Source organism: Neolamprologus multifasciatus, chromosome 3, assembly GCF_963576455.1.
Source record: "Neolamprologus multifasciatus chromosome 3, fNeoMul1.2, whole genome shotgun sequence".
Classification (NCBI taxonomy): domain Eukaryota; kingdom Metazoa; phylum Chordata; class Actinopteri; order Cichliformes; family Cichlidae; genus Neolamprologus; species Neolamprologus multifasciatus.
This window is the reverse complement of record NC_140441.1, coordinates 47,981,183-47,989,986: the sequence shown is the minus strand read 5'-3', so window position 1 is coordinate 47,989,986 and position 8,804 is coordinate 47,981,183. Positions and strand designations below refer to the sequence as shown.

At 40.6% G+C, this 8,804-nt stretch overlaps 1 protein-coding gene across 1 annotated transcript in view; it reads left to right on the top strand.

Moving 5' to 3' along the window:
* LOC146523743 (protein NLRC3-like) overlaps window positions 1-8,804 on the top strand; it is a 183,412-nt gene that overhangs the window by 64,631 nt on the left and 109,977 nt on the right. The gene's annotated exons all lie outside the window — the stretch shown is intronic.

The following is an 8,804-nucleotide window of genomic DNA, read 5'->3' as shown; positions in this document are numbered from 1 at the left end:
GAAGACGATTTTACTCACACTGAGAGGGAGTCTTAGGAATTTTACATAGATCATATCAAACCTTAAGTTAAAGCTTTGACATTCATCATTTAAAGAACTACAGAATATAATTTATTTTCAAAAAGATTTCTAAAGTTGTGCTGTGAGTTCTAAAGGATGATCTCACAGCTTTAAATAACACTTTATTTATACGTCAGATTGATGTCATTTATATGTGGTTTGGTCCACTGAAGGGGTTGTTTTGTAACGTCAGGCAACATCTTGTTTGTCTACTGTCTACTGAACGTCTACTGTTGTTGTGATATGTGGAGGATGTCATTTGTGCTTAGACATATATAATCATTGTGTTTGTGTGCTGATAAAATGTTTTTCCTTATTAGATTTTGTGTGCACTCCACTTTTGTGGTTGAAGTCATCAACAGTTATTAACAGAGAGACCCATTCTGTTAATAACTGCTGATGACATCAGGTTGGGTCTTTCTTTTAAGGGTCGAAAAGCCACTGGGAGATGTAGCAGATTAGTCTGGGACCTGTTTCACCCTGTCTCCAGGAACACACAATCATCTCTCTGTATTCTCGGTGTTTCAGCACCCCGCTGTGAGTGGATGAAGGACTCCTGATTCAAAAGTCTGGTTATTACTTATTTTAAATAAACTTACTTTTGAAAGGATTGGCCAGACTTACTATTCAGACGTCACATTCACAAATAACCTATTTTTCAGAAAAAGACTTTTATACAGACAGAGTCAATGTTTGCTGAGTTTTTTTCATATACAGTGGGGCAAAAAAGTATTTAGTCAGCCACCGATTGTGCAAGTTCCCCCACTTAAAATGATGACAGAGGTCAGTAATTTGCACCAGAGGTACACTTCAACTGTGAGAGACAGAATGTGAAAAAAAAATCCATGAATTCACATGAGTAGTAATACAATGGCACTTTTTTTGCGAGGGATTGTTTTGGGGGGAACCCCAAAGCATCTCTACCAAAAACTGGAAGCTCTTCCGCACCGTAGTGTGTGCGGACCTGGACAATGTGGGCTTCCCAGAGGTGCTGTATGTTTCCCAGTGGAACAGTGCATCAGGCCCTGAGCTTTACAGGGTTGAGGCTGATCGTTTCAATCGCAACCCTGAAGACTTTATTTTTCTCAGTGTATGTGATGACAGGGATAGTCTTATTGCTTCCAGAGGGGTTGAAAACTGGAGGTTAAATCCTTACCCTCTAAACCTTGAAGAGCGCACAAGATGGTTTAAGGACTTGTTTTTTATACAGTGGTGCGACTGGAGAGGTTTGTCGCGTCTGTTTAGCCAGATTGACGACGCGATCAAGAGGGACAGACTCAACACTGCGTACGAGAGTATTAGAAAACGCCTTGTTTTTGACGATCTGGCGAGTTGTCCGAAGACTGGTTTGCCTGCTACCCTGTGCAAACCTAAAATCATAAGACCTTCCGACAACTAAACAATAAACTGGTAGGTTTAATGTGAGGGGTGTGTGTGTGGGGTTGTGTGTGTATCTATGTGACAAATTAAGAGCTTATGGTTTTCATTTTACAGAGAATGACACGCCGTCGTGGGACCTATCAGAGTCACCATCAATAGGGCTGCTAATCCCGACCCCCCAGACTCCACCACCCTCACCATCATGCTCGCAGGACCCCCTCATATCAGACCTGTGGGAGGAAACTGTAATCGACATCAAACTCGCAACTCTCCACCTGTTGATGTTGGCGCTGAATGAGTTTCTACAAGAGACATGTTACGGATGCCAAACAGGCCACCCCAGTCAGGTGCAACACAGCTGCTTGCAGGAATTGTCTGAGTATTTCTTCGACACCTACTATGACGATGTGATGATAAGGCTCAAGACTGACCGATTCATCCCAGCCATCCGGCTGTTTGTACGCTCAAACACCACAGATGGGACTGGAACACAAATCCGCAGAGTTGCAGAACACCTCATGTGTGAACTGAGATCAGAGCGAAATATAGTATGCGCCATTAATGACAACATTGTGGACCTGCTAGAAGCAAGTACTTGTGCCCGACGTGTTAAACCAGCCATGCTCCGCATGATTGGAAACTACTGGGGTGGGAGACACCTGGTTTAATGTGTGGTGTTCAAGTATCCATTGTCTGTGATTGTGTCTGTGTGAAAATTATGTGTGAAAATTAAATAAAAAGACGTGTTAACACTAACTTCTTAGTCATTTGTGGTTTGCACAGTCATGGAAAGCACATTGCATAAAATATATCATGATCCAACCCATCCTGCGGGGTTGGCCAGTTTAAATAAGCTACGTATAGCGGCAGGGGAGGCATCAGGTGTAACACCTCCAATATCTCAGGTCAAACATTATTTAGAACAAGACGACACTTACACACTCCATAAACCTGTGAGGATCCATTTCCCCAGAAATAGAGTATTGGTGACAGGGGTCGACAAACAGTTTCAAGCCGATCTGGTTGACATGTGTGAATATGTGGCAGATAATGATAATGTGAGATATCTGCTAACATGTATAGATGTATTCTCAAAATACGCATGGGTTAGATGCCTAACAAACAAGACAGCGAATGTTGTATCAGCTGCTTTTGAGGATATACTTAGTGAGGGTAGGATCCCTGTGAAACTACAAACAGATGAAGGCAAAGAGTTTTATAATACAACCTTTAAACAGCTAATGAAGCGATATAATATCAAGCATTTCTCAACAGCTAGCGAGGTTAAATGCAGTATTGTCGAGAGATTCAATCGTACCTTCAAGAGCAGAATGTGGAAGTACTTAACATCAGCCAACTCCCGGAGATATGTAGATGTCATACCAGATCTCACACAAGCATATAACAATGCTTATCACAGATCTATCCAAATGGCTCCGGCAGAGGTGAATAAGGATAATGAGAAGTTGGTCTTTAACGCGCTGTACAAAACGAGGCCTCAGAAGGAACTGTGCTTTAAATTTAATATTGGCGACACTGTACGAATATCAAAACTGAGAGGAAAGTTTCGAAAAGGATACGAGCAGACCTACACCGATGAGATTTTCACAGTCAAGGAATGTATAGGGAGACAGCCCCCAATGTACAGACTAGCGGATCTAGCAGGAGAGGTATTGAAAGGGTCATTTTATGAGCCTGAGATACAACGTGTGGTTGTTGATGAAAACAAAACATTTAAAATTGAAAACATATTGGCTAGAAAAAAAGTGGGTCGGAAAAAGCATGTGCTAGTGAAATGGCTAGGATGGCCCGACAGCTTTAATTTGTGGATTCCAGAGAAAGACATCGTTAAGGCGTAATTAACTCAGATGACGCAGCTCTACACACATTCATTCAACACTGAGCATAGACGGAGAAAGCATGAATAAAAAGAACAACAACAATGCAGGCTTCTATGTAAGCCTCTTCTCGAATGCTTCGGCGCATGTTTACCCGGGTAATAAGATATCTAATTTTAGAACAAAGCTAGCAAAACCTATCGTTTTGGATCAGCCGTATGAGGTCGCTGTTATAGAGATACAGTACCCACGCATATGGATGTCTTTTCCAAAATCAGATTCGCAAGTGGAAATTCATGACCCAGTCAAAGATGGAACCATCGCTGTAACCATGATCGAACTGTCTGTGGGTCATTATGCATCTGTGGAACAGATAATAAAAGAATTTAATTTTAAATGTCAGCAGTACCAAACCACTGGAGACCTTAAAATGCAATACAACACAGTTACTAACCATGCCTGTGTTATGGGACCTAGGGGCACTATTCTCACATTTAGAGGGAGACTGGCGGAAATCCTAGGATTCAAAACAGGAGAGCCGTTTGTACTTCATTATAAAAACACATATGCCCCGCACCCCGCAGACATATACGGGGGAAAATATAACATCTTTATTTATGCAGATATCGTTGATTACCAGCTTGTGGGTGACGCCCACGCGAGGCTATTAAGAGCTATAAATATCACGGACGATGACCGTCGCTTGCCTATTCTACAATTTGACAGCCCACACTACACACCTGTGTCAAAGACATTGATCGACGACATAGAAATTGATTTGAAAGACGATCGAAATCAACACATACCCTTTTTATACGGCAAGGTGTTTGTCAAGTTACACTTCCGACCGATAACCCACCATTTTTGAAAAAAAAAGGATGGCCGTCTACAGCACTGATGACTCAAAATATGTAAAATACTACTTATCACAGGCTGGTGGAGAGCTCGGAGGGTATGTTGGGACCAGTACGCAATATGGGTCAGGGCTGGGTGGGTTGTTCCGCAGCTTGTTTAGATTTGCTGTACCACTGTTTAAAAAAGGAGTTAGCATAGTCAAACCACACCTAAAAACAGCCGCATCGGGCATAGTGTCTGATGTCATAACCAACATAACCAGACCCTCAACCACTAAGCAGGACGGTAGCGGATTGTATGTGTATACGCCCAGACCATCTAAGACCCCACCCCCAGGGCAGCCGTTGTCTAAAAAGCGTAAAACCACAAAACCTAGCAGGAGAGCTAACAAACGGACACCGCCACGCAGAGTGAAAAGACCCAGAACCAGTCGTTCTAAAACTGCAGCGTTTGACATATTCTAAATGGCACTGTTACACAGTCATTCTGGAGAATGTGTAAAAACAGAGCTGGACCTGTTTACTGTTCCCTACACACAGACTAGCATTGAGAAAAGTACATTTATCGAAATCCCACCTGTATCTGCAATCACTGATGGAGGGCCGATCGAGTTTTACATCTCATCGTCCGGTGAAGATTACCTGGATCTAAATGACTCATATATCTACACACGTGTGAGAATCACAAACGCTGATGGCTCAAACCTGGCTAGGGACGCTAATGTAGGATTTATTAATTATCCTGGATGCAGCATATTTAGTCAAGTTGATGTTAATTTGGGAGACCGGCTCATTAGTCAATCATCCAACACATATCCATACAGAGGTGTGATAGAATGTCTTATCAATTATAATAAGGACACTTTAGACACACAGTTCAGCACCGGGTTATTCTGTAAGGATACATCATCACACATGAATGACACATCTATAGAAGGAGAGAACCAAGGCCTGGTGACCAGAGGTGGCTACACAGCAAATAGCAGTATTGTTGAATTGATTGCACCAGTACATGCAGACCTGTTTTTTCAAGAAAAACTGTTACTTAATGGAATCGACCTGTCACTGAAATTTGTGCGCTCTAAAGACGAATTTGCTCTCATGACAGCGGATGCCAATGCATACAGAGTTAAAATTGTCTCAGCCAGTCTCTTTGTCAAGAAAGTTAGTGTATCACCGACCGTCAGACTTGCACACAGCAAGGCATTGCACCATGCAAACGCAAAATACACGGTAGACAGAGTGTCTTTAAAGACCTTCTCCATACCTGCAGGGGCTAGAATATCAACAAATGACAATTTATTTATGGGTAGGATACCTAAATTTGTGATCATTGCATTTATAGACAATGAAGCATACACTGGCTCCTACCAGCGTAATCCATTTCATTTTGAAAACTGCGATATAGAATTTATGTCTTTATATGCTGATAGTCAGGCTTATCCTGCTAAACCATTCCAGCCAAATTTCCAGAGAAAACACTATACCAGAGAATTTTACCAGCTGATACAAACCACAGGAAGACATTTAAAGGACAGATCCTTAGCTATTACACGTGCGGACTTTGGTAACGGCTACACTTTATTCTGTTTCAATCTGGAAGCTGACGAAGGACATTCAGGGAATGTGTCGTTAATTAAAACTGGGAACGTGAGATTGGAAACCCGTTTCAGAAATCCACTACCCCGTACAGTGAACCTCTTGTGTTATTCGGTATTTGATTCAGTCATTGAAATATCTAACATGAGACAGGTGCTCTTGGACTACTATTGAGACAAAAACGGTCATGAACACTATAGAACTATCAGCCGTGATCGGCAGCATTATCAATAAAAACACACATTTCCTAGGCGTGTTAGCCTATGATCAGCTAACCACTGAACGGCTTCAAAGACTCCCTGCTATGGGTATTGTAAACACCCACCCTTCTACGATGCCCGGGGAACATTGGCTTGCTGTTTATATTTCGAGAGACAGACGCGGTTATTTTTTTGATAGTTTTGGTCACTCGTTAGACAGTTTTCCCCCAGCAATAAAGATGTTTCTTCTAAAAAACTGTTCCACTGTTTTATATTCAGGAAAACAAGTGCAGAACGACTTCTCCATCACATGCGGTCAACATTGTGTATTTTTTTTATATCATGTGCAAAATGGTGTATCTTATGAGCGTGTGCTTAACATGTATGGGTCTGATTTAATTTGTAATGATGCTATGGTGTGTCGATTTGTCAACAACATACAACCTGTTGCTGTATGCAGTGATTACGTGTGTGTGCAATGCGGATACTGACATGTACTAATGAGAATAATAAAAACAACATGAGAGCATGATAATCGAGTCAATGGTATTTATTATCAAATCTCGTATATAAATATATAGATTTACAACATACATTGTTTAAACATAAATAAAAAGAAATCAAACATTAACCCGTAATAAAAAAGAAAAACATATATTTAACAGTAATAAAGACATAATATATTTAACAGTAATAAAATAAAACAAAACAAAACAATTTAGCAGCAATAAGTGAAAAAAAACATTACAGTAGAAAAAACACCAAACAGCAAATATTTTTAGCAGAAAAACAATTTCAGGTGCAATAAGAAAAAACCTGAATTCAAAAATCCAACCACTCTACAGGACCCCCCTTTAATTTGTTTTTTTTATTCTTTATTTTTTTTAGTGTACTATGTCGCAGCGGTCCGCCAGGGGTGATCTTTTTTGGTGTGTGTTTTAAAAGACAGTGTGTGATCGGTTTTATACATGGCGACGGTCTTACGTATGCCTGTGTTAGATATGGCTGATAACGGTACGTTTAAATCTGAGACAGCTTTTAAAAACTCTGTCCAGCCGATAGGTCTCAAACCCTCAGAGGGTGTGTGTGTGGTTGTGACGCCTTTAATTAGATCATAAATGTGTGAACCAGGGATGGTGTGTTTATCAACAACAATTTCACCTTTGTCGTTGTAAGAGATCAAGTGTGGCGAACGGCTCACCGCTGATAGAATAAGTTCTGCATTCCTCCTACTCCTTTTAGGTATGTGTGTTAAAACATTCTCCGCAACAAGATCCCTCACCCCTGCATCACCATGAACAGGCGATGTGTCCGCCGACTGGGGTTGCACATCCCTGTTAAATTGTTCAGGTAATGATAAAGACAATACATTCTTTTCACGGGCACCTTGTCTCACAAGGGTAAGGTATCTTTGGAGAATATCGCTGTATTTTTTAGCCTTCTCATACACATCTATGTCAGAATCTTGTAACACTTGTAACATCTCCTTGTCCAACTCGTTCTGAGACTGTTGTCTGATGCTGCCTGTTTGCTGCTGCTGCTGCTGCTGCTGTTGCTTTATTAAGTCCAACTGGTGTTGGGGCACCAAAAACATCTTTTGCACATGTTCCATTTTCACCTGTTTGCTATCAGACTGGTTATGAAAGGGATTGCAGCCCCTAATAGCGGCAGTAAAAACCCTCCAGATTGGTTGATTGTCTTTCTCTTTTTCAAAGTTTTTATTTTTTTGTCTGCAATCAGTCTGATTATTGATTTTTTCTTTTTCAGCTGTTTGTACTGCTGATTGGTCAGTGGTATGTTACCATGCAATACATTAAAGGCTATCTCACACAGCGCATTGATAAAATCTAAGTTTGAATTACTAATAATAACTCTGCGTAGAGTAGGAGGAGCCCTGTATATCATCTCCAACAGAGACAGATTCCTCCGCATGCGTGATGACATCCTTTCACCTCTTTGCTGATTTTTGTTTTGGAATGTAAACAACCGGACGCTCTGATAGTAAATTTGTTCTGAGTCTTAAATAGTCCGGGGTCTTAGCTTTATAGTCTATTAAAAGATACCCGTATGTTGTGGATGTGGCATCATTAAACGCTTCTATAAAATATTTAGTATTACCCGGAAACATTTGCCTACCTAAAAGCATAACCTGATATTTATCTCTCGGATTTTTAAACAATATTAGATAGTTAGTGTTCAAGGAAATGGTTCTACTGGATTTTCCTTGAATAAACAAATTCTGAACTAGATATATACAACTCAAATTCCTATGATGCACATACTTTGTGAACACATTTTGTACTTCTAAATTGTTAGCTGCATCGTTCATTACATCGTCTATAATTAACAAATTGTTCTTTTCTGCAGGAAGAAGGGTGTCATCAGCAAGAGATTCGGGTATACCGTTAACAAAGTTTATGTCTCTTATCTTAAGAAGCTGGTCATATAATGGCTGCCAGCATGAGTATATATATACAATATTGTCAATGCTGCATGATATAATCCGGGAAGAATTTTCAATTATGCTTTTAACAAAAAAAGTCTTGCCGCAGTTACTGGGACCGCTGACCACCATACTGAACGGGTGCTGCAACCGGGCGTCAAACCCCTGTTCTAATTTAAAATCCATAAGGTACGGTTGTATAGTCTGGGAGCACACGGCGCTTATTGTAAACAACTTTAACTTTTTTCACAATGGTTTTATTCTTCAAATGAAGCTTCTTTTTATCGCGTCTGATGCTATCAGACACGGCAACTAGGTGTGCGTCTGATGTCTGATTGGTTACAAACTTGTGGACTAAACCTTTCAAGGATTCATGGGTGACAACTTTTGAGTTTAGTGCGTTCAGTGTCACGCCTTTACATTTGACCTG